Here is a 25,425-nt window from a genome sequence, read left to right on the forward strand (position 1 = left end):
TCCTCATCTTTCCAGCCACCTTCTCCTCCAGCTCCCAGCTTCAGCCTTAACATCTGGCAAAGTTGCTCAGGGCAGGGGAAGTGCAGAGCGCTGCTCATGGCAGGCCAGGCTGACAGCTCCTGTGAGATCAGCCCCCTGAGCATCATGCCTGGGTGATAGCTCTCTCACAAAGGGAGGGCCTGGAAGCAAATCTTACATGACACATTTATTTTTGTCATCTATTTATTAGCTCGGAGCAAGAGTCCTGCTGCGCTGCATTGTGGGGATTATGCAAATGAGGGCCATCAAGACAATTAAGCACGCACACACAACAACAACAAAAAGCAAGCCCCCAAGTGAGCAGAGTGTCAGAGCCGAGCAGATGCTGAGGGACAGCTCAGACCGCACTGGCCTCAGCCTGGGGGCATGGCTGCAGCACTGCTCGGGCAGGTCCCTGTCCAGAGCCAACGCCTTGCCCCAGCTGGATGCTCCTGCTCCTCCCCTGGCTTGTGCAGACATCCCAGGTCATTAGGCTCAGCAGTTAATGAGCTGCTCAGCACATCTCCCCGGGTGCTGCCCTCCCATCGAGCTTCATCTTGCTGCCCTCCCATCGAGCTTCATCTGCTGCCCCTTCCCTCTTTGGGGGAAGGATGCATGGGGTGGACCCTGCTGCATCCTCAGCCCATCGCAGGCTCTCACTGGTCTCACAGAATCATGGAGTTGTTTGGGTTGGAAGAGAACTCTGAGATCCTGGAGTCCAACCATGGCAAAGACCTCCAAGATCCTGGAGTCCAACCATGGCAGAGATCTCCAAGATCCTGGAGTCCAACCATGGCAAAGACTTCCAAGATCCTGGAGTCCAACCATGGCAAAGACCTCTGGGATCCTGGAGTCCAACCATGGCAAAGACCTCTGGGATTCTGGAGTCCAACCATGGCAAAGACCTCCGGGATCCTGGAGTCCAACCATGGCAAAGACCTCCGGGATCCTGGAGTCCAACCATGGCAAAGACCTCCGGGATCCTGGAGTCCAACCATGGCAAAGACCTCCGGGATCCTGGAGTCCAACCATGGCAAAGACCTCTGGGATCCTGGAGTCCAACCATGGCAAAGACCCCGGGATCCTGGAGTCCAACCATGGCAAAGACCTCTGGGATCCTGGAGTCCAACCATCTCAGCTAGACTGATGCAGCCAGAACCAGTGGTTAGCTTAATCCAGGCCAGGATTTGGACTTAAGGAGTTGCTGAGGTGACTGCCCACAGGGCAGAGAGTGTCCTTGTCCCCTGCAAGGGACCTCTTGGCTGCCCACTGGAGAGCAGCTCCCTGCCCTGTGCTCCAGCACGAGGTGAGGCAACGCTGCGCTCGTGTTTGGTCAGGCACTGCCACGGGAGGAGGATCTGGCTGGCTCCACGGCTCTGAAGCCTGGCTAAATCCTCTCTGAATCACCTCTTGTTACTCTGACAGCTCGGGATTTATCAGCTGAAGTGGAGAGATAGCAACGAGCAGGGGAAAGCAGGGCGGGGGAGGGCGGAAAAAAGGTCCCGAATCCGACTTGTCTTTGCTTCAGCAAGCCCCAGGGACTCGGGCCGCGTGTTTGGGGATTTAATCCTGTCTGAAGCTCTCCGTTTTGAGGAGGAGGTGGTGGAGGGAGGGCTTAAGGCAGCTGAAGTGCACGCCGCTAGCTGCACCCGGGCGCAGCTCCTGCCCCGGCAGCTCCTGCTTGCGGAGAGCGAAGGGGCAGGCTGGTGCTCGGAGACACGGAACGGGGTCGGGGAGCAGCCAGGGAACCTCTTGCATCCTCACTCTGCTAATTACACTCATTAGGGAAGGAATGCCGCCTCTCCTTTCCAGCCCTGGCAGCTCTCTTTAATTGCCCTGCCCGCCGAGAGCAGCCCACCGGAGCACCTGGGTGGCTTGGGGTAGTTTTTTTCTGCTGGAAATGGGCATCCCCCCCTCCCAGGTCAGAGCCTCTTTTGTGTCTGCCTGGCTGGGAGAATGGGCTGAGGACAAAGCAGAGCGGGGCGGGGGGGGAACAAAAACAGGAGAGGGGCAAGATGGGGAAATGCACCGAGGGGGCACGGTGGCAGCCGTGCCCCGCTGGGCAGCGGGCACCCGCGGTGCGCCGGGTAGGGGATGGGGAAGCTGGCGGCGGAGCGGAGGAGCAGCAGCGGCGGGGATGCAGGATGCAGACGTGTGCGCGGCTCCGCGACCCAATGGGGAAGAGAGTGAGAGACGGGAGATAATTTATGCACTAACCTCACATCGGGGTTGCGGGCGGCCGTCCCCAGCGTGGGAGGGAGGGAGGAAGAGAGAGAGAGAGAGGGAGGGAGGTCTCCTCCATCGCCCCCCTTCCACCCGCCTCCTCCCACCCTGCAACCACACACAGCCTCACAATCCCCTTACAATTAGGAAGACACCTATTCAGCACCGCTCTGGCATCGCTGGGCTTTTGTTCCTTCTCCTCTTCTCCGCTGGCAAAGCTCTTCCTCCCCTCGGCACGGCGCTTGGTGAAGTTGCTTCTCCCCAATCTCCAGCCCGAGAGTCGTGGTCGGTCCCACCAAAGTCCCGTGGCTCAGGCAGGGAGGAGGAAAGAGGAACCCCCCCCTAAAAAAATAATAATTAAGAGGATAAAAAGTAAGACAGAGGTTTTTTTCTTCTCTCTCTCTCTCTCTTTCTTTGTCCAAAACCTTGCCTGGAGGAGTTGTGTGTGTGTGAGGCAGTGACCAGGGGTGGGAGCGTGGGCTGCAGGCTTGGGGGGGACTGGGGGGGTGGGGTGATGGGCATCCAGAATGACCACACTGGGGTGCCCCTCCCCAACAGAGCCACCTGCCCCCCCATCGGCTCCCCTGTGTGTGTGTCTGTGTGTTACCTGCGCAGCTCCCCTGGGGGCAGAGCTGCCTCGGAGCATCCCAAAGCTCTCCAGCTCCGCATTGTGTGTGCCGCAAACGCCCGGCTGGAGGTGGGGGGCAGGGGGCTGTGTGTGTGGTGCATACCTATAGTTCCATCTGCTCATGCTGGAGCTAATGTGTGGCATCTGCTTGCAAGCAGTTAGATCCTGGTGGAGAGAGGTTCGTGGTGAGCTGGAAGGAAAGGGAAAGAAAAGGAAAGGGAAGATGGAATTCTCTTTGTTTTAAGTGAGAATAAGCTGCAGCTGGTCCAAAACCCCTCCCGGTGGGGGTGCTCGGGAAGGTGTGGGGCTGCATCCGTGTGTAACTCACATCACCTGAGAGGAGGCTGGAGGGAGGTGGGGGTTGGTCTCTTCTTCCCAGTAGCAGGTGATGGAGTGCAAGGAAATGGCCTGAAACGGAGCCAGGGGAGGGTTGGGTTGGAGGTGAGGAGAAATTTCTTCACTGGAAGGGTGGTCAGGGGCTGGGCAGAGGCTGCCCAGGGAGGTGGTGGAGTCCCCACGCCTGGAGGGGTTCATGAAACCCGTGGCCGCGGGGGATGTGGTTAGGTGGTTGTGGTCGGGCTGGGTGCTCTTGGAGGTCCTTCCCAGCCCCAACCCTTCCCTGCTCCTCTGCCTCTGTAATCCTGTGGCAGGCAATTACCCGCAGCAGTTGTTAACGAACTTAGTGCTGAATTCCACGTGAGCTCCCCGGCTGCCGGGTTTCAGGGCGAGGAGATGCTGCCAGCATTCCCGTGCAGCGACAGAGACCTTTGTGCAGGCAGATGAGGAGCTTGTTGTGGTTTGTTGTCTTACTCGAGGACCAGATGTGAGGTAGGGGTGGATTTGGAGGGCTCTCTCTGTGTCTGTCTGCAAACACTTTGCGCCGGTGGTGACATCGACAAGCCTCAGCCGGCAGCCTCCCAGTTGCAGGCAAAGAGAAGGCTCTGCCTGGTGCACAGCCACTCTCTTGGCCTCCCTGATGGGTGTGAAGGGTGAGGAGAAGGTTTTTTGGGGGGGTGGGGGGCTGCTTGTGCTTTGCTGAACCCCGGGAGCAAAGAGGGTGAGGTGGTGGTGGTGGTGCGAAGGGCTGGGCGTGCTGCCGGGGCTGCATTTCAGCCTCCCATCCTCTGGCTGCAAACTTGCAGCTCTGCCCCCAGCGCCGCTGCTCAGCAGAGCAGAGAGAGGGAGGCTCTCCGGGTGCTCTCCGATGAGGTAATCCAGAAGGCAGATAAGGAAGTGGTGCATGTGTTAACCTGAAGGGTGATGTCAGCCAGGGGAAAGGAAACTAATTCCTGGGAGATAGGAACTGCCTCGGTTCTGGTCTAGCTTGATTCCTGCTGGGACACTGAAAGCAAAGGAGCCCCAGTGATGGGAGGGGTGTTGGGGGCTGGCAGGGGCTGGGATGACCAAATGGTTCCCCAGAGGCTTGGGCAGTGGCCTGGGTGCTGATGTCTCTGTCTGTGCACTCCCTGCCTGGGCTCAGAGAGCCTCTGAAGGAGAAGAGTAATTCCCCTCTACAACAGCAAGGAGAGGGGAGGGTGGCAGAGCCCCCACCCCTGAGCCCCTCTCTAAGGAGCAGGCTAAGGGCACCCAGAGGGATCTGAGGAGTGTCACATCCTGGGTTTTGCCCCCAGGATGTCTGTGTGCCCCCAGGGAGTGGGGCAGACCCTCAGCAGCAGGGCTGGGATGGCTCCAGGCAGAGACAACGGATAAATGGGGCTGGGGCACCTTCCCACCATGCTTATGGATCTTCCCATGGGATTTAACTTCCCTCCAGGTGTGGCTGTCCCTTGGGACCCTAATGCCCTGCCCAGCAGGGTGAGCAATGGAGGCCACCCCTCCTCTCAGGGACTAATCCCTGTGCTGCCTCTCACTCCAGCTCCACACTTCCTACTAGCAGGGCACACTGCCTGTTGCCCCAAGGTGCTGGCACCAGCAGAGGACATGAGCTGAGGTCACCCCAAGCTCAGCTTTGAGGCTGCCAGTGCAAAGTGACCATGCCAGAGAGCCCCACAAAGCCTAAAGGAAGAGCAGCTTGGTGCTCAGATGTGGTTCACCAAACCCCAGGAGGCTGTGAGCAGCTGCAGGAGGCTTAACCACTCCTCAGCCTTGCACAGGCACACAATGGCAGCTCCCACATGGGGAGGCCATCAGCCCACCCTCTTTCCATCCCAGTCAGCCCAGCTCTGGCTGATCCTCTCTAGACAGCAATGGGAAGCATCAGGAGGGGCATACAGGGAGGGCCAACCCAGCCCCACAGCTCTGCCAGCATCCCTGGCTTCATTTGCTTGGACTCAATGATCTTAAAGGTCTCCACACAAAATGCTTCTATGATTCTGGCTCCTCTCCTCACCCCACCAGCCTCACCTGTGCATCCAGAAGGGAATTCCCAGCAGGAAGCACAGCAGTGTTCTGTGGTGCAGCCTAAAAGGGTTGCACAGGACTGGCTGGGTGAGAAGACCTGGCAGGGTTCCCCTGTTGCATGCCCAGGTTAAGTCAGGGGGGGTCTGGGGGAGTCAGTGCAGTGTGGGGGTCAGAGTGTGGGGCAGCAGTGGCTGTGCCAGTGCAGGTCCCTGGGGAGCAGCAGCCTGGGTGGCTATGGGTGGTCCAAGCTCTTCAAACCCAGCCTGAGGCTGTAGAGTGAACTCCAGCTGGGTGCCAACAGTTGTTTCTGCTCCTGACCCAGAAGGGAGCCAGCTCTGTTGTGGCTTTCCAGGAGATGTTCTGAGGTGGTGGTGAAGCCACAGGCAAAGGGAGCTTGGGGTCTGGTCTGTGAGGGGTGAGAAAAGACACCTTAGAGGGTCCACATCCCCCAGCACTGCCTGTGGCTCGTGGATTCAGCCCTGACTTATGGTGGTGGGAGACAGGTTGATCTCTTCCTCCCAAGCTTGTGTCCAAGGTGTGTCTTAGAGGCTCTGGAGTCTCCTGAAGCAGGTTTGAGCCAAGGGAAGGGGAGTTAAAGGGGCCAAACTGGCACAGCAGTGATGGTTCTCCTGCCTTCACCCTCTGCCTCTGGCCCAAGTGTCCCTCACACCCCCACAGGGCTCTTTCCTCTCCTTCCCTCTCCAATTCCTCCATCTCTTTGTTCCCTCTGCTTGAGTTGCTCCTGGTCACTGAACCATCCCCTTCAGCCCATTGCTTTCCCTCTCCCTCCATCTCCAGTTTCAAGTCGGGGAGGTCCAAGGGGGGCAGCACTTCCCTTGCTCACTCACCTCAGAGCGAGGGACCGGCCCCTGCCTTAGGGCCAGCATCGCTCCTCAGCCCTCTGCTCCTCCAGCAAAGCCAGACAAATGTCCCTGCTCCCGGCTGCTGCAGCAGCTCCCATCTCACAGCCCAGCCTTAATTACAGCTGGGGCCGCGGGAGCCGAGAGATCTGTGACCAGGAATGTGCTAAAAGGCCCGGGAGGACCTTGTTAGTGAGTGACTTACCTGGATTCCCGAGCTGCCTTTGCCCTCTCTTAATGGGCTGCGTGGCAAATTGATGGCTGCTTTGCAGGAACAGATCTGGGTCATTATCTCCTCCCTTCCCCCTCTGCCTCTCTCATCCCTCCACTTTGGAGAAGGAAAGCCAAAAAGAGGAGCAAAAAGCTGGAGGAAAGAGAGATGAGCACAGAACCATGGAGTCAGAGAGTCAGAGGATCATGGGGGAGTCAGAGGATCATGGAGAAGTCAGAGGATCATGGAGCTGTTGAGCTTGGGAGAGACCTTGGGGATTATCAAGTCCAACCACTCCCCCAGAGCTCACAGCACCCTCGCTGCTGCTAAGCCACCACCACTAACCCACAGCCCTCAGCACCACATCCAGGTGGCTTTGAACCCCCTCCAGGGGTGGTGACTCCACCACCTCCCCTGGGTAGCCTTTGCCAGTGCCTGAGAAGCCTTCCAGGGAAGAATCTCTTCCTGATACCCAACCTGAACCTCCCCTGGCACAACCTGAGGCCACTTCCTCTTGTCCTGCAACCTGTTGCACATGAGAAGAGCTCAACTCCAGCCTGGCACCAACCTCCTTCCAGGCTGCTGCTCTGGAGAGGGGTGGGTTGAGCATCCCGAGGGGTGTAAAGCAAGTAGGCAGAAAAGAAAGGATTCCTTCTCTCCTCCTCAAACAAATCAGAGCAGCTCTGTGCTGCTGCACTCTGTGGTTTGGAAGGAGCACTGCCTGTGTGTGCACCTGCAAAATGAGAGACCATTTAGGACCTTCCTGAGCCTGTGGGTTTTTTTTCTGTGGCTGCCAGTGTGTCCCTTGAAGGGAGCCTGGGCTCCATCTGCTCCCTCCTTCATGCAGTGCTGCAGGAGCACAGGATGATGCTGGGCACAGGAGTCTGGAGTGGCACAGGATGATGCTGGGCACAGGATGATGTTGGGCACAGGAGTCTGGAGTGGCACAGGATGATGCTGGGCACAGGATGATGCTGGGCACAGGAGTCTGGAGTGTCACAGGATGATTCTGGGCATGGGATGTTGCTGTGCATAGGATGCTTCAGGAGCACAGGATGATGCTGGGCACAGGAGTCTGGAGTGGCACAGGATGATGCTGGGCACAAGATGCTGCTGTGCATAGGATGCTTCAGGAGCACAGGATGATGCTGGGCACAGGATGATGCTGGACACAGGATGCTGCAGGAGCACAGGATGATGCTGGGCACAGGATGCTGCAGGAACACAGGATGATGCTGGGCACAGGGTGCTTCAGGAGCACAGGATGATGCTGGGCACAGGATTCTGAAGTAACACAGGATGCTGCTGGGCACAGGATGATGCTGGGCACAGGATTCTGAAGTAACACAGGCTGCTGCTGGGCACAGGATGCTGCAGGAGCTCAGGCTGCTGCTGCTGCTGCAAACAAGGGTTTGTGGAACACATCTCTCCAGCGTGGCTCCACGAGGGTGGTGCAGACAGAGTGTTCCCATCCTCAGCCACCTACTGTGGGGAGTGATGGGGAAGCAGCTCTGTGATGCTTCCCCGAGCTCACTGCTAAGGATGCTCAGCTTTACCTGGGCTGCATTTCCATTGTCTGTGAGAGCTGGGGGACTCAGGAACCATTCTGGAGCGATTTGGGGTTGGGGCTGTTGTGTTAAAGCAGCTGTCAAGGCACAAGTCAGGTGATGAGAAAGCTGATGAAAGTCCAGAATCTCCCCCAGAGATACCCCAGAGTCATCCCAGAATCTCCTCATCAATAACCCCAGGATCTCCCTACCCATGGGATGTAGCCCTGAGAGGCAGCCTGCACCTCTAGCTCTCCAGAGCACTGAACAAAAATGCTTCTGAGCCTCCTCTTCCCCCCCCCAGCAGAAAGAAGTCCAAGCCCTGGTGGCTTGGAGGACTTGGGAATGCCAGCTGAGGGCTGGGCAGTGACATTGCTCCAATGGCAAATATCCTCCAGCTCCCCAAGCCACGATCCTGGGCGCCTCCTAACTGTGCTTAGCAGATCTAATCTTGCCGTGCTGGAGCCACTTTGTCAGGGCAGCTTGAAGATGGATCCTTGCTCCAACCCTGGCTTCAACTGCTCCCCAAGTTCTAGCAGTTCATGGTCAAAACCTACCCAAGAGCTGAGTCCTGCACCCCCTGCCCCGGGGTGTGAGCTGGGAGAGAGAGGGGCTGGGGAAGGGGCAACTGCAGGTGAGCCCCCCCCAAAAGAAAGGCTGATTCCAGCTTTTTTGGGGTGCAGCTAGCACAGATCTCCGTGGAAAACAAACTCCTTCAGGTGTACCCAGGTTGGTCAGCCTCTGGTCTTGGGTACCTGTCCATCTGCCCATTCAGGCTGCCCCTTCCAGTTTCCACCTTGCAGCAGGGATGGAGGCAGCCCCGGAGAGGCTCTGTGCACCTTGCAGCAGGGATGGAGGCAGCCCCGGAGAGGCTCTGTGCACCTTGCAGCAGGGATGGAGGCAGCCCCGGAGAGGCTCTGTGCTCCTTGCAGCAGGGATGGAGGCAGGCAGCCCCGGAGAGGCTCTGTGCTCCTTGCAGCAGGGATGGAGGCAGCCCCGGAGAGGCTCTGTGCTCCTTGCAGCAGGGATGGAGGCAGCCCCGGAGAGGCTCTGTGCTCCTTGCAGCAGGGATGGAGGCAGCCCCGGAGAGGCTCTGTGCTCCTTGCAGCAGGGATGGAGGCAGCCCCGGAAAGGCTCTGTGCTCCTTGCAGCAGGGATGGAGGCAGCCCCGGAGAGGCTCTGTGCACCTTGCAGCAGGGATGGAGGCAGCCCCGGAGAGGCTCAGTGCACCTTGCAGCTCTTCCTTGCACCTGAGAGGCAGGCTGGGAGCTGGGGAAGGAGGGGATGAGCCCTAGGAGAAGGTGAAGCAAGGCTGCAAGCCCTTGGCTGCAGAGAAGCTGCTTCCTGGGCTGCGTTTTGGGTACTGTCCCACAGGCGTCGCAGGGACCTGCCCGCTCCGAAGGTGGTGCCCACAGGAGGCTCTCCGGGAGCTGCCAGCAGCAGGGTTTATTTTGCAGCCCAGCTGGCAAAGCAGGAGGACAAGAGCTCCAAAAGCCCTCAAATGCTCTTTTGTGTGTTTCTGCGCGGGGGGGGGGGAGCTGGGGATGGCTTCCAAGCAGATTGTCACAGCACCCCTCTGCCCTCCCGGGACTGGCAAAACCAGGCTGAGCCCCCAGTGCCCCCCAGCTGCCCGGGGAAGAAGGCAGGCAGCAAAACACTTCTGACAGCCTCACTCTAAGAATTGTTGAGTCTCTGAGGTGCATTTGGTGCCTTTTACCCAGCATTTTCTGGGGCATCCCGGTGGGAACAGGGCTTCAGAGCAAGCTGGTGCTGCTCAAGCTTTTGCATTCGGGATGGGGAGAGGGGTGAGGAGGCAGCCTGGCTGGGGTGAAGGCTGTGGGGATTGTTGCTGTGAGAGTCCCCAAGCTCCTGCCTGCCTTCGCCGCCACCCAACCTGCCCGAGCAGCCCCCACCTTCCCCAGGCAGCGCCTGGGACGAGCAGCACGGGGAGGGGGGGGAGGCTCTGAGCGTATCCAAGAGACGGCGGCTTTGGGCACCTTGTCAAATGTTCTCATTGTCTGACCCTTGTCCAGACGCCAGTAAAACCCTTTGGGAAATTCCCCCCTCCACCCAGCGCACCGGCTCTAATTACAGAGCAGGAATGTGAGGCGCAGAGCCCTGCTCCTCCCTCCCCTACGCTCGGCTGAGCCCTGGGCACCCGCACGTAGCCCCCGGAGCTCGGGGTCCGCAGGGTGAGGAGGTTGGAGGGACGGAGCAGGGAGGGCCAGGAGCCGTAGGGAAGGGCTGCGAGCGGAGGTGGGCGGTGGGTGCCGCTCCTCAGCGCCAAGCGGAGCCCTTCCCAAGGCCGGGCTGACCGCTGGGGGCTCGTCCCCGCGGCCCCCTCCCCCGTCCCGCTCTGGCAGCGGTACCCGAGCAGCAGGACATGAGTAATATACATCCCACTGGGGGAGTTAGATCAAAGGCAGTGAAGTAGATACAAGAGGTTTCTGCTTCACAGACCAGAGAGGCTGCAGTTCAATAGAGCCTTTGTTACCGGCTCTCCCGAGCTGGGCATGGAGAAATACCTGACCCCCCCCACCCCCACCCCCCCCTCCGCTCCCAGCCCCTCGCCGCACAACCATTTCAAGTATGTGACCGTGCAGTGAGACTCGGCGGGGACCTGGGGACGGCAGCAGGAGCAAGGCAGAGAGGTGGAGGCTCCGCAGATGAGACCCCCTCGTAGCCAGCCAGGGTAGGAGATGGCAGGGCTGGGCACCCCGAGCATCCCGGCGGCGCCTGGGTGTGCGGGTGGGGGCCGAGGAGGTGTGAGGAGGAGGAGGAGGAGAGGAGAGGACAGTGCAGGTGGTGCCGCGGCGGCTGCCGTCCCACAGCCCATGCCGGCTGGCACGGTGCCCCTCCCGCAGAGAAGATGCCACACTGCCAAAGGTGAGGTCAGCAGCGCTCGGCCGGCGGCTCCGGGCTGCCCTCGGGGCCCTGCGGCGCGGAGTGGGGCTGGGGGCTCCTGGATGGCCCTGAGCCCTCCTGCTCTGCCGCTGGGGAGAGCAGCCCGGCGCTGGAGCTGCCCTGCAGCCTCCTCGGGAAGGGCTTGGGGGCAACCCCCTCGGGCTTGGGAGCCAAAGCAGAGCCGCAGGGGCCACGTCCCAAGGAGCAGAGCTGAGCCTGGTGTGACAGACTTGCCCCTCAGGTGTGCAAGGCACAGAAAATGGGGGCTCCTCGGTGCACCCCCGGCAGCAGGGGGTGGTTTGGTGGGCAGAGAGCCACACAGGACCGCTGGCATGCAGGCAGCACCCGTGGGTGCTTACCAGCAGACCACCTCTGCACCCAAGGGGGGGGCAAGCGATGCTCCTGCTGTGCCCTGAGTGTGCACAGAGCTAAGGGGGGTGGGAAGGGGCTGGGGCTGTGTCAGGAGGTGGGGCACAGGGTGGCCTTTTATTGATTTGGGTTTTTAACTTGCCATTCATGTGTGGGATTTAGGAGAAGGAGAGGCCTTGGGAAAGTGCCAGCTTGGAGCTCCCTGTGTGCTTCTGAAGTGTGTGGTTTGTAGGTCAAAGTCCTGCTCAGTGCTGTTATGAATTGCAGGGTGCACACAAAAAAAACCCAACCCCAATCCTGCCCACTCCCAAAGCTGGTGCTGGCTGCTTGGCTTTTCAGAAGCTTTGGGTTTCCCAAGGCTTCTGGCTGGGACAACAAGAGAGGGAGTTTGCTGAGCTCAATAGCAGAGCTGACCTCACCAGCTCCTGCAATTAGCAGGCACTGCTGCTGCTGCTGAAGGTGCTGGAGGTCTGGCAGGGCAGGAGGATAACAGCATTTTCCCAGGGACAACCTGGGCAGCTTTGGCACCACCAGGGAAGCTCCCCCAGATCTGGTGCCCTGGCAGGGGGAGGAGATAAAAGCATTTTCCCAGGGACAACCTGGGCAGCTTTGGCACCACCAGGGAAGCTCCCCCAGGTCTGGGGCCCTGGCAGGGGAAAGAGATGAAAACATTTTCCCAGGGACAACCTGGGCACTTTAGATACCACCAGAGAAGCTCCCCCAGGTCTGGTGTCCTGGCAGGGGAAGGAGAGGAGAACATTTTTCCAGGGACAACCTGGGCAGCTTTGGCACCACCAGGGAAGCTCCCCCAGGTGTGGGGAGGTGCAGAGGCTTTTGCTAAAGGACAAAGGATTGTATCTGGCTCTTGGAGGAGCTGCTGGAGCTGCAGGATCCATCAGCTTGTCCTGAGATGCTTCTTTTGTGGGCATGGAGACAGAGGGTCCCCAGCAGCAGCGGGGGAGGTGAGCAGGAGGCAGCCTTGCAGCCAGTTCCTTCCTTAGCCCTTTGTCTGAGCTGACAAAGAGAGGTCTGTTGGATGCACCAGGTGAGCTGGGAAGGGTTTCAATTCCCAGTTGTGCTGCTGAGTGACTCTGTGGCTATGGGCAAGTCCTCCCCACCCCCCAAAGGCTCAGGCTGCCCAAACAGCTCTGCAGGACAGGGCACAGCTAACCCCCAAGGCAAGCACCTTCCCCTCCTTGCTTGCTAAAGGGATTCATCCTGTGGCATCCTGGGCTGCTGCAAGGGAAGTGGCTGTGGACCAGCAAGGTCCCTCTGTGGGAAGGGATGTTTGGTGTGCCAGCACCAATTTGTGCTGCTCCATTTGCAGTCTGGTTTATTTCTTGGGCTTATTGGGATCCTCAAAAGCAGCACAGAATGATGGGAGGAGGGAAACCCAGGGTCCTGAGAGAGATTAAGTTGGAGCTGCAGCCAGGACCCTGAGTGGGAGAGTGGAAATGAACCATTCCATTGCCTGCTCCCTGGGCAGGCTGCTGCTGCTGCTGCCACAGGCTGTGGGATGTTGTCCTTTGGGCATCAGCTCTGCTGCAGGAGCCTGCTGGCCCTTGGAGCCCAGCTCAGCACACAGCTTGGAGCAGGCAGGGCAGGGGGCTGGGGCCTCTTCCCAGGGTCACAGTCTCACTAAGGTTGGAAGAGACCTCAAGGATCATCGAGTCCAACCTGTCTCTGCAGACCTCATGGCTAAACCATGGCTCCAAGTGCCACATCCAGTCCCCTCTTGAACCCCTCCAGGGATGGGGACTCCACCACCTCCCTGCTGCCAGGGACAGATGTGGCAGGTCCCTTCCTGACCCAGGGCTAACCCTGGGGGAACCACCTGGGTTATAATCTGCTCTACCACCTTGGGATGCCGCTGAGGGGAGCTCTGGGTGGGCGAATCCCCTGGGCTTCAGGGAGGGCAGGGGGTGAGTTCTGCCAGAGGCAGAAAGGCTGCTTGGGGGTTTTGCCTTCCTTTCTCCTTTTCTTTCCCCCCAAGACCGCTGCCTTGTCCTGGGTGAAGCCTCTGCTGTGGTCTATGGCTTTTTATTCCTATGTGATTGCTTTTCCTAACTCATGTAGGGCGAAAAGCCATGGGCTACACAGAGGAGGGACTCCACCTCCCAGGCACCTCTGCAGACCACGCCGGCTCCTCAGCCCTCTCTAATCACCCACATTTATTTGCTGACAAATAAGGGAGTGAAAGGGAGCATTGAAGCCTTACAGGGCCTTAGAGGTTCTGCAAGGGGGTGGTGAGCAGGGGGGGGAGAGACAAAAGGGGAGGACAGGGATGGGGGGGGGGGGGCGGTTTTCAGGCGCTGTCGTCCCCATTCAGAGCTGAAAGGGGGCTTGGTGGTGCCGGCCGTGGGTGCAGGGGGCTGCGAGGGTGGTGGGAGAGGCTTCGGCAGCTTTTCTCACACGGTTCAAAGCATCCCCACCTGCAGCCCCGCGGAACAAAAGCATCGGAGACAGAGGCAGGGCACTGCCAAGGGTCGTGGCCGCTGCGCTGAAAGGGCTGCCAGGTGATGGCAGGAGAGCCCTCTGCTCTTGGTGGCGAGCAGGGGGCTGAGAAAAGTGTGGGCACCTCCAGCCCTGCCTCCCCCTTCGGGAATGCTGCAGACCCGCTGGGCTGAGCAGAGCCTGGAGCCCCCCAGTTTGCAGCAGGCAGGATCCATCTCCACGGCACCTCCGGGGCTGTGGGCAGCGCTCTGGCCCTGAGGACTTGGATGGGAAGGTGGTGGGCAGGAGCTTGAGGAGAGGACAGGCTGAGTTATGCACCTTTTAGAGGTCTAAAGTCGATGTCAGAGAGCTCAGCAGCCTGGCAGAGCTGGGCTGGATGGGGTGGGAGAGGAGGGCACTGCTGCAGACCCCTTTCTGCAGGTTCTGCCACTGCAGACCCCAGCAGCTCAGACCCCAGCAGCAGGCTGCATCACCTCAGCACTGCAGACCCCAGCAGCACAGACCCCAGCAGCAGGCTGCATCACCTCAGCACTGCAGACCCCAGCAGCACAGACCCCAGCAGCAGGCTGCATCACCTCAGCACTGCAGACCCCAGCAGCACAGACCCCAGCAGCAGGCTGCATCACCTCAGCACTGCAGACCCCAGCAGCACAGATCTTGTCACCACAGCCCCCACCACTGCAGAGCCCATCCCTACAGGTCCCACCACCAATAACTTCACCACCCCAGACCCCATCCCCATAGACCTCCTCCCCACCCAGCTCTGTGCTCATCACCAGAGACTCCATCATTGCAAAGACCACCAGACCCCATCCCCATAGACCCCACAGACCCCATCCCCATAGACCTCCTCCCCACCCAGCTCTGTGCTCATCACCAGAGACTCTACAATTGCAAAGACCACCACCCCAGACCCCATCCCCATAGCTCCCCACCCAGCTCTGTGCTCATCACCACAGACTCCACCACCCCAGACCTCACCACTGCAGACCTTGATGCCATCCAGCATCACCTGAAAAGCCCTGGGGGGGTTGGGAGGCTTACCCAGCACCCTTGCCCAGCAGGAAGGGAGCAATCTCTCTATTCTTTGCTTGCCTTTTTTATTCCCCCCCCCCTGCTCTCACTTCCTGAGCTTTGACTCATTAGGTGTCAGCCTTTCAAGTTTATTTCAGCAGCCTGGAATGCATCCTTAAAAATAATAGTCAGTGGGGAGAGGGGGGGAGGAAGGGAAGGGAAAGGGGAAGGGGAGGGAGGGGAAAGCAAAAGCTGAGCTTCAGCTGTAATCCCATGACTCAAGGAGGTGTGGAAGGAGGAAAATCATGAAATCCCCCTGAGCTCCAGCACTGAAAGCAGGAGAGCTGGCAGGGCTGTGGCACATAAATCATCAGAACTAAGCAGCAGCAGCAGCAGCAGTCAAAATGAAAGGAAGGAAGCCAACCTCACCAGGGCTGCTCTAATTCATTAATTAGTTGGGTTTGGGGTTTTTTTTAATGAGGATTTGCTCATTCAGAACAATCCACCCCTGGCACCCTGGCTGCCCCCCAGGCACCCAGCCTGGGCAGGACCCCGTCCCTGTGGCAGCCAAGCATGGCTTGAGCCCACTGCTCCCACCAGAGCCTGGCAAGTGGGAGCCTGGGAGGAGGCTGCCAAGCAGAGGGCAGGCAGAGTAAATCACAGAATCAATAAGGTTGGAAGAGGCCTCAGAGATCATCGAGTCCAAGCTGTCACCCAGCACCATCTGATCAACCAAACCCTGGCACCAACACATCCAATCCCCTCTGGAACCCCTCCAGGGCTGGGGACTCCACCACCTCCCTGGGCAGCCTCTGCCAATCCCTGACCACTCCTGCAGCAAAGAAATTGTTCCTGATGTCCAACCTAACCCTCCCCTGGCACCCTGGCTGCCCCCAGGCACCCAGCCTGGGCAGGACCCCGTCCCTGTGGCAGCCATGCATGGCTTGAGCCCACTGCTCCCACCAGAGCCTGGCAAGTGGGAGCCTGGGAGGAGGCTGCCAAGCAGAGGGCAGGCAGAGTAAATGAACCCCCAAAAGACCCAGTGTGCATTTTGGTGCATCCCAAACTGCTGTGCTGGGCAGGTGATGAACAAGGGCAGAGAATGACCTGGAGTTGTTTGGGTGGGAAAAAGTCCTCTGAGGTCATCCAGTCCAACCACCAACCCAACCCCCCCGTGGCCACCAAACCATGGCCCCAGGTTCCTTGAACCCCTCCAGGGATGAGGGCTCCACCACCTCCCTGGGCAGCCTCTGCCAAGCCCTGACTACTCCTCCAGCAAAGCCATTTTTGCTCCTCTCCAACCTCAGCCTCCCCTGGCACAATTCCAGGCCATTTCCTCTTGTCCTATCACCTGAGACTAGGCAGAAGAGCCCAAGCCTCACCTGCCCCCAGCCTCCTCTCAGGGAGCTGCAGAGAGCAATGAGGTCTCCCTCAGCCTCCTCTGCTCCAGGCTGAGCACCCCCAGCTCCCTCAGCTGCTCCTCCCCAGCCCTGTTCTCCAGACCCTTCCCCAGCTTTGCTGCCCTCCTCTGTACCCCCTCCAGCCCCTCAATGACCTTCTTGGGGTGAGTGGCTCAGAAGTGAACCCAGGGCTCAAGACATGACCTCAGCAGTGCTGAGCACAGGGAGGCAACCCCTGCCCTGCTCCTGCTGGCAATCTTCCTGCCCAATCTCCTTCTTGCCCCTGCTTCCCCAGCTCCAGCCCCCACTGGCACTGCCCAAGGGCTTAAGCAGTGAGCTTGGAGTTGTGGTTGGATCCTCAGAGAGCACTCAAGAGAGGCTGGCAGGAGGAGAGAGGGGAAACATGCACAGGACAAGTGTTTTGATGACAGCCCTGCCGTGCAGAAGGCATTGGCAGGGACCTCTGGAAAAGTTCCCTTGCCAAAGGGGAGATGCTGCCAGCAGCAGGTGAGCCCTCAGCTTGTCTGGCATCCAGCTCCCAGCAGCAGCTTCAGTCACCTCTCAATTAGCAGAGTCTGCCCACATCCAGGGCCAGACAAAGCCAAAGCCTTGCTCAGACACTCAGAGCAGCTCACACAGGGCAGCAGATCAGCTTGGCAGCTACAGAACATCCTCCAGAACTCTTCTTCACAAAGGCAGAGAGGAAAATCCCTCCCCTGGCCCAGAGGGGCAAGGCAAAGCTGCTGCAAAGGTGCTCCTGGGCAGCTCCATCTCCACAAGGAGATGCTGGAGCAGTTGGGACACCTCCAGCACTCTCTGGCCCTTCCTGAGCTCCCAGGAGTGAGGGAGCAGAGCAGGACGAGCTGCTAATTACAGATGATGACTGTCAGTTATGAGTGAGGCATCCACCAGCCCTGCTGCCCTCCAGGAGCTGGGTGTGGAGCTCCTGGATCCCAAACCCGCCGGTGGGTGAGGCCCAGGCTTGCTCTGCCCTGCCCTGCAGGGTGGGGAAATCAGAATCATCAGCTGGGTTGGGCTGGAAGTGACCTTGAGAGCTCATCCAGTCCAACCCCCCTGCAGTCAGCAGGGGCAGCTGCAAGGAGAGATCTGACCTGGAATGGTGCCAGGGGTGGGGGGCATCTCCCACCTCTGTGGGCAAGCTGGGATGGAAATCAGCTTCCATCCCAGCTGCCTGTCCTGACCCAGAGCCCCTGTGCTGCCCCTGTTGGTCTCTGGACATCCTTCATGGCAGCAGAGGGGATTCTGGCACCGGGCATGTGAGGGCCACCAGGAGCCTGCACAGGCTCCCAGCTCCCAGACAGCACTGGGCTGAGGAGGGGGTTTCAACCCCCAGCACAGCACTGGGGCTGGGCTTGGTTGGGAGCTTAGCTTCAGGCAGCACTGGTGGTGCACTGGCAGAGCAGCAGCAGCTTCTTGCTGGGTCACACAGCCCCGTGGATGCTGGTCCCAGGAGATGGCTGAGGGAGAGGTTGCCAGCAGTGAGCCTTTTTAATCACAGCCAGATGCTAATGAACTGGAAGGCTGTGAGTTTTAATCAAAGCTGTGAGGATGGCACCCAGCACCTCAGCAGCAGCACACAGCCCCAGGGAGGGCTGATGCACACAGGGGGCTGTGGCACTGGGACCTCCTACAGAGCTCAGCACAAGCCCCAGGGAGACTTTTAAAGCTCAGCTCTTGTGCAGGGTGCCCAGGACAGGACCAAGGGCATGAAAAACCAGGCAGCAGTCCCCAGCAGGCAGAGCCACCCAGGCCCCCAGCAGGCAGAGTCACCCAGGGCCCCAGCAGGCAGAGCCACCCAGGCTCCTAACAGGCAGAGCCACCCAGGCCCCCAGCAGGCAGAGCCACCCAGGCCCCCAGCAGGCAGAGCCACCCAGGCCCCCAGCAGGCAGAGTCACCCAGGGCCCCAGCAGGCAGAGCCACCCAGGCTCCTAACAGGCAGAGCCACCCAGGCCCCCAGCAGGCAGAGCCACCCAGGCCCCAACAGGCAGAGCCACCCAGACCCCAACAGGCAGAGCCACCCAGACCCCAACAGGCAGAGCCACCCAGGACCCCCAACAGGCAGAGCCACCCAGACCCCAGCAGGCAGAGCCACCCAGACCCCAGCAGGCAGAGCCACCCAGGCTCCCAACAGGCAGAGCCACCCAGGACCCCAACAGGCAGAGCCACCCAGACCCCAACAGGCAGAGCCACCCAGGCTCCCAACAGGCAGAGCCACCCAGGACCCCAGCAGGCAGAGCCACCCAGACTCCTAACAGGCAGAGCCACCCAGAACCCAACAGGCAGAGCCACCCAGACCCCAACAGGCAGAGCCACCCAGACCCCAGCAGGCAGAGCCACCCAGGACCCCAGCAGGCAGAGCCACCCAGGTGTGGGGCTGGGATTTCAGCATCGCTTTGGTTGGAGAAGACCTTCATGGACATCAAATGCAATCATCATCTAACTCCACCAAGTCTGGGGCTGGGAGATGGGTGCAGAGTGGAAGCTGCTGAAGAGAAGCTCAGAGGGGTGAGGCAATGCCACTGCCTTCTGCACCTGCCTTGTCCTTCCTGAGGATGGGTTTTCCCTGCTGCTGCAGCGAGCTGAGCGGCTCAGGACCCCCTCTGCAACGAGCTGAGCGGCTCAGGACCCCCTCTGCAGCGAGCTGAGCGGCTCAGGACCCCCTCTGCAGCGAGCTGAGCGGCTCAGGACCCCCTCTGCAGCGAGCTGAGCGGCTCAGGACCCCCTCTGCAGCGAGCTGAGCGGCTCAGGACCCCCTCTGCAGCGAGCTGAGCGGCTCAGGACCTCCTCTGCTGCGATCTGTGCGGCTCAGGACCCCCTCTGCAGCGAGCTGAGCGGCTCAGGACTCCCTCTGCAGCGAGCTGAGCGGCTCAGGACCCCCTCTGCAGCGAGCTGAGCGGCTCAGGACCCCCTCTGCAGCGAGCTGAGCGGCTCAGGACCCCCTCTGCAGCGAGCTGAGCGGCTCAGGACCCGCTCTGCAGCGAGCTGAGCGGCTCAGGACCCCCTCTGCAGCGAGCTGAACGGCTCAGGACCCCCTCTGCAGCGAGCTGAGCGGCTCAGGACCCCCTCTGCAGTGGTCTGAGCGGCTCAGGACCTTCTCTGTGGCGATCTGGCCGGCTCAGGACCCCCTCTGCATTTCTAGTTCTGCTCCATCCCACCCAGTCCTATCCCTCCCTGACACCCCCAAGAGCCCCTCCCCAGCTTTCTTGGAGCCCCCTGCAGGTGCTGGAAGGCCACAACAAGATCTCCTTGGAGCCTTCTCCTCTCCAGGCTGCACAACCCCAGCTCCCTCAGCCTCTTCCCCGCCATGGGCCAAAAGCAAGAGAGGAGGAAGAGACAAATCTGGGACTTGCTGGGGACTATTTATTCAGCCCTTGCTCTTGGCAGTGGAATTACAGTTATGCCACAAAGCACCTTCCTCCTCCTCCTCTTCCTCCTCCTCTCTGCTTGGCAAGGGCTTATTTAGGAGCTGCTGAGGGCCACTGGTGCTGAGTCAGCCCCCAGCTAATGAACACCCTGGCTGCCCATTTGAAATTTATTGCACCTATTAATTACAGCCATTAGCTGCAGCCAGGGAAATTCTTTATAATGAGGACCCTGGTGAGTTTGCCTTCCCAGCAGCAAATTAACTGGGGGGGAGGGAGGAAGAGGAAGGAGGGGAGGGGGGGGAAGAAGAATCAATGGGCTCAGCATACTTTACAGAAGCGATGTTTTAATTAGCCCTGCTCTGCAAACATGCCAAGCAGCAGCCTCTCCCTTCATTATCTCTCCTTAAAGGGGGGATGCTGCCTCTCCCTTCTCTCCCTCTCCCCTCTTTCCCCCCTTTTCAGGTTAGTTTTAGCCCACTCTGAGCCCCTGTGCCGTTGAGGGCTTTAATGCAGCTGCTGCTCGTTAGAAGAAATTGCTTTGAAGTCGGTTTGAAGCTGAGGTCTGGGGTGGGGAGGGAGAGAGGGAGGTTGGCCAAGGGTTGGGTTGGAAGGAAACAAACAAACAATAAAAAACACCCCACCCCCCAAAAAAATAATACAAAAGGCAACTCAAAATCATGGGTTTGGAAGCTCGGCTGGAAAACAGCTACATGGGATGGATGGCCAGGAGGAGGAGTGTGGGAAAAGGGCTGGTGTGCCCACGGGGCCGAGGCTGCCCCAGCTGGGACCCCTGGGGATGGGGGAGCTGCAGCCCTGACTCTGCCTTCCTGCACCCTGCCTGCAGCCCGGACTCTGCCTTCCTGCACCTCTTGCTCCCCTTGCCTGCACCCTGCCTGCAGCCCGGACTCTGCCTTCCTGCACCCCTTGCTCCCCCTGTCTGCCCCCTGACTTCCCATCCTGCCCCCCTTGCTCCCCTTGCCTGCAGCCCTGACTCTGCCTTCCTGCACCCTGCCTGCAGCCCTGACTCTGCCTTCCTGCCCCCCTTGCTCCCCTTGCCTGCACCCTGCCTGCAGCCCTGACTCTCCCTTCCTGCCCCCCTTGCTCCCCTTGCCTGCACCCTGCCTGCAGCCCTGACTCTGCCTTCCTGCACCCCTTGCTCCCCCGTCTGCCCTCCTGACTTCCCATCCTGCCCCCCTTGCTCCCCTTGCCTGCACCCCTGATTCTGCCTTCCTGCACCCCTTGCTCCCCTTGCCTGCACTCCTGACTCTCTCTATCTGCATCCCTGACTCTCCCTTCCTGCTCCCCATGCTCCCCTTGCCTGCACCCCTGATTCTGCCTTCCTGCACCCCTTGCTCCCCTTGCCTGCACTCCTGACTCTCTCTATCTGCATCCCTGACTCTCCCTTCCTGCTCCCCATGCTCCCCTTGCCTGCACCCCTGACTCTCTCTGCCTGCCCCCCTTGCTCTCCTTGCCTTCATCCCTGACTCTCCCTTCCTGCACCACTTGCTCTCCTTGCCTGCACCCTGCCTGCACCCCCAAATCTCTCTGCCTGTCCCCCTTGCTCTCCTTGCCTGCAGCTCTGACTCTCTCTGCCTGCATCCCTGACTCTGCCTTCCTGCATCCCTTGCCTGCACCCCGACTCTCTCTGCCTGCCCCCCTTGCTCTCCTTGCCTTTATCCCTGAGTCTCCCTTCCTGCACTTCTTGCCTGCACCCTGCCTGCATGCCCGAATCTCTCTGCCTGCCCCCCTTGCTCTCCTTGCCTGCAGCTCTGACTCTCTCTGCCTGCATCCCTGACTCTGCCTTCCTGCATCCCTTGCCTGCATCCCTGGCCTGCATCCCTGACTCTCTCTGCCTGCCCCCCTTGCTCCCCTTGCCTGCACCCTGACTCTCCCTTCCTGCCCCCCCTTGCTCTCCTTGCCTGCACCCTGCCTGCACCCCCAAATCTCTCTGCCTGCCCCCCTTGCTCTCCTTGCCTGCAGCTCTGACTCTCTCTGCCTGCACCCCTGACTCTCCCTTTCTGCTCCCCTTGCCTGCACCCCTGACTCTCCCTTCCTGCACCACTTGCTCTCCTTGCCTGCACCCTGCCTGCACCCCTGAATCTCTCTGCCTGCCCCCCTTGCTCTCCTTGCCTGCATCCCTGACTCTGCCTTCCTGCTCCCTTTGCCTGCACCCCCGACTCTCCCTTCCTGCACCCCTTGCTCCCCCGACTCTCCCTTCCTGCACCCCTTGCTCTCCTTGCCTGCACCCTGCCTGCACCCCCGAATCTCTCTGCCTGCTCTCCTTGCTTGCAGCCTGCCTGCACTCCTACCTCTCCTTGCCCAGGACCCCCCCACACACTCCTCGAGCTGCTGGGAGCTGCCCAGGGGAGCCCAGGGACAGGGGTAACTGCTGGGCTGAGGAAGAGAACTCTGTCCAGCTGCTTCAGAGAGACATTTTTTAGGGCTGAGGGAAAGTGACATTATTAAAGTGAGCATGCTGCTTCCAGACAGCTCCCAATTCATCACGGTGACAGTGACAAACACGGCCTGGGGTTATGCAGTTGACTAAAGAGAATTCTCCAAGCTTTACATTTTTAATGCTCCTCACAACTTCCCTCCCCCCCTCTGCCTCTGCTGCAGCAGAGTTTCACCCAAAGGATCTTCTCCAGTGAATAGAGAGGGGCAGCACCGGGCTGTGGAGCATGCCCAGCCCTTGCAGATCCAGCAGGGCTCCTGTCAGCCCTGCCCAAGCCACTTCATTTATTTCTTTAATTATCCCTTGCTCCTCCAGGGTCCTCTCCCCACCTTTTCAAGCAGAACAGGAGTGTCAGCCTCAGCTGGGCTGCCTCTGCTCTCCGGGGCTCATTCATCATTGTCTGCTGCCTGAATGGGAGGCAGAGGGTCAGCCTGAAAAGCCTCCCTGCTACAAGCGCCTCTAAATATATCAATAGCTCCCTGGTGGCTGCTGGGTCCCAGGCTCCGGGGGTGGCTTTTGTGTCTGCAAGGAAGCAGGGCTGGGGGGGAGGGAGGGAGGGGCGGGATGGACACAGGGAGGAGGACGTGAGGTGGCACGGGGCAGCGGGGCTGGGCACCCGTGGGGACGGAGGGCTGCACAGCTGAGCCTGCCTGGGAGGTCTGGGGGAGGGTTTGGGCCTGGATAATATGGGGAGTGTCAAACAGAGGAGCCCAGCACTGGGGACAGCAAGGAGCAGCACTGGGGACAGCAAGGAGCAGCACTGGGGACAGCAAGGAACAGCACTGGGGACAGTGGGAACAGCATTGGGGACAGTGGGGAGCAGCACTGGGGACAGTGGGGGAGCAGCATTGGGGACAGTGGGGGAGCAGCATTGGGGACAGTGGGGGGACAGCATTGGGGACAGTGGGGAGCAGCACTGGGGACAGTGGGGGGACAGCATTGGGGACAGTGGGGGAGCAGCATTGGGGACAGTGGGGAGCAGCAGGGACCAGTTCTGGGGACAGTGGGGAACAGCACTGGGGACAGTGGGGGAGCAGCACTGGGGACAGTGGGGAGCAGCATTAGGGACAGTGGGGGAGCAGCACTGGGGACAGTGGGGAGCAGCACTGGGGGCAGCAAGGAACAGCACTGGGGACAGTGGGGAACAGCACTGGGGACAGTGGGGAGCAGCACTGGGAACAGTGGGGGGACAGCATTGGGGACAGTGGGGGAGCAGCACTGGGGGCAGCAAGGAACAGCACTGGGGACAGTGGGGAACAGCACTGGGGACAGTGGGGAGCAGCACTGGGAACAGTGGGGGGACAGCATTGGGGACAGTGGGGGAGCAGCACTGGGGACAGTGGGGAGCAGCACTGGGATGGAGGGTAGGAGCCAGAGGAAGGTGGAACCTGGGTTTGGCACTGCCAGACCAAGCCCAGGCTGCCAAACCCTGGTACCAGCTCCCAGAGGTTTCTTCTCCTTCCTCATCATCCCTTTTCTGTTGAAGTTCTGCAAAGCTGGGGGTGTGTGTGGGGGGTTGAACTGTCTCTCCCCCCTCCCTCCCCCTTTTCCCCCCCAGCCCTTCTCTCCAAAACCTCAATCCTCAGGCTGCTAACAAAAAGCAGCAGCTCAGAGAGCCAGCAGAGAGCTGCTGCTCTGCTGGGAAGCCTTTGAGAGCAGGGAGGCTCATTAAGGAGCTGTTGTCCTTCCCTCCCAGCTCCAGAGGTAGCCTTATTTAATTTGGGAGCTCCTAGACAGGTACCCAGATGGCTGGGGAGGGGAGGGGAAGGGGGGGCAGCAGCAGGAGGGAATTAAATGGGATGCTTCTTGCTGCTGCCCTTCGCTTTGTGCTGCAGCTGGGCCCCTTGGAGAGGGGGAATGTGGGAGGGCAGGGAGCTGGCATCACCCCCTCTGCACCACCACTGCTGGGGAAGAGTGTCTGGAGGTGGGGGAGGACACACAGGAGCTTTCCACCTCCCCCCTCCCCCGTGGGTAGTTTCCTCCTAGCTGTGCCAAGCTCTGGGTCGAGGCTGTGGGTAGGGCTGGGGGCTTGCTGGGGGCTCTCAGCAGTGCCTGGCTCTTGGGGGGGGGGGATGTGGGGGGTGGGATTTGTCACTTTTAGCTTGCTGCTGCTGGTGGCTGTGAGCCTTGGGAGCTGACAGCAGCTTCTACACTGAGGTTTCTGCTTGGTTCTCTGCCAGCTTGGGCATCAGTGGTGCCCAGAGCCAGGACAAGACTGGAGCCCAGGAGGTTTCATCTGCACAGGAAGAGAAACTGCTTTGGGGTGAGGCTGCTGGAGGCCTGCAGCAGGCTGCCCAGAGAGAGGTTGTGGAGTGGAGTCTCCTTCTGTGGAGAGCTTCCAACCCCCCCTGGCCATTGTGCTGCTGGGCAAGCTGCTGGGGGTGCCCTTGGACTGGATGATCTCCAGAGGTCCCTTCCAACCCTCCCCATGCTGGGATTGTGCCCATCTCACAGATGGGTCACCAGAGGCCCTGAGATGCTCCTTCCCCATGCTGGTGCCTGGACAGAGGGGAGGAAAAACCCCTCTGAGTGGAGGCTCTGCAGGCAGAGGCTGTGCTGTGGTGCCCCTGCTCTGCTTGGCTGGCAGATGGCACAGTCCTGGTGCTGGGAAGGAGCCTTGCTGGGCAGCGTGGCACTGCCTGGGTTGAACACAGCTCCCTTTGAGCATCACCAGCACCTCCTTCTGGGGCAAAAACAATCAGAGCTGGGCGTCTGCAAACTGTCCTCCCCCCCCCAGGAAACATTGACAGCAAGCAAGCAAGGGCTGGGATCCCAGTCCCTGGGATTGGGAGCTCTGGGTGGGTGGCAGGACCTGGATGCTCTCCAAGGTCTCTTCCAACCTCAACAGTCCTCTGGCTCTAAAGGGCAAGCAGGGAGGAAATGAAGAGGGTTTGGTGCAGAGAGCTGTTGGGGGTTGGGTTGGGGTTTGGGGGCTTTTGGGGCTTTTTTCCTTGCTGGTATTTGTCATTTCCTTCACCCCTCCCCAGCAGCCATTTGCATAATGACATCGTGCAGCTGTTGGGCCATGCCCTGGGCTCTGCTTTCATCCCTTGCTGAAGGGACACAGCTGTGCCTCTTTGTGCCCTGGCTGGGGGTGGTGCTGGCCCCTGTGCTGGGGAGGGGGCTCCCAGGACACCTCACCTCCCAGCCCTCCACTGTGCATTGAGGAGCTGCAAGCTGTCCCCACGTCTGGCCCAATTGTTTGCTGCTTTGGGAGGAGAGGAGCTGGGGGAGGGAAGGGATTTAATCCCCTGGCCTGTGGCTGCATGGGGAATCTGGGAGCCTGTGGCTGGGGGCTTTGGATGAGGGGAAGAAGCCAAACAGTGGGGGTTGGACATCACCCAGTCCAACCTCCCTGCTGAAAGCAGAGGCATCCACAGCAGCTTGCCCAGGAGCACAATGGCCAGGGGGGGTTGGAAGCTCTCCAGAGAAGGAGACTCCACAACCTCCCTGGGCAGCCTGCTGCAGGGCTCCAGTAGCCTCACACCAGAGAAGTTCCTCCTCAGGTCCAAGGGAAACCTCCTGGGTTTGGTGCAGGATGATTTTGGGGGTCCCTCCTTCACCCTGCAGCCCTCTGCATCTGCAGAAGCTGCCC

At 60.1% G+C, this 25,425-nt stretch overlaps 1 long non-coding RNA gene across 1 annotated transcript in view; it reads left to right on the top strand.

The window, feature by feature from the left end:
* Positions 1–25,425, top strand: part of LOC137451847 (uncharacterized) — a 46,017-nt gene that overhangs the window by 11,913 nt on the left and 8,679 nt on the right. The gene's annotated exons all lie outside the window — the stretch shown is intronic.

Source organism: Melanerpes formicivorus, unplaced genomic scaffold (assembly GCF_026170545.1).
Source record: "Melanerpes formicivorus ecotype bairdi unplaced genomic scaffold, bMelFor1.0.p_v2 SCAF_46, whole genome shotgun sequence".
Classification (NCBI taxonomy): domain Eukaryota; kingdom Metazoa; phylum Chordata; class Aves; order Piciformes; family Picidae; genus Melanerpes; species Melanerpes formicivorus.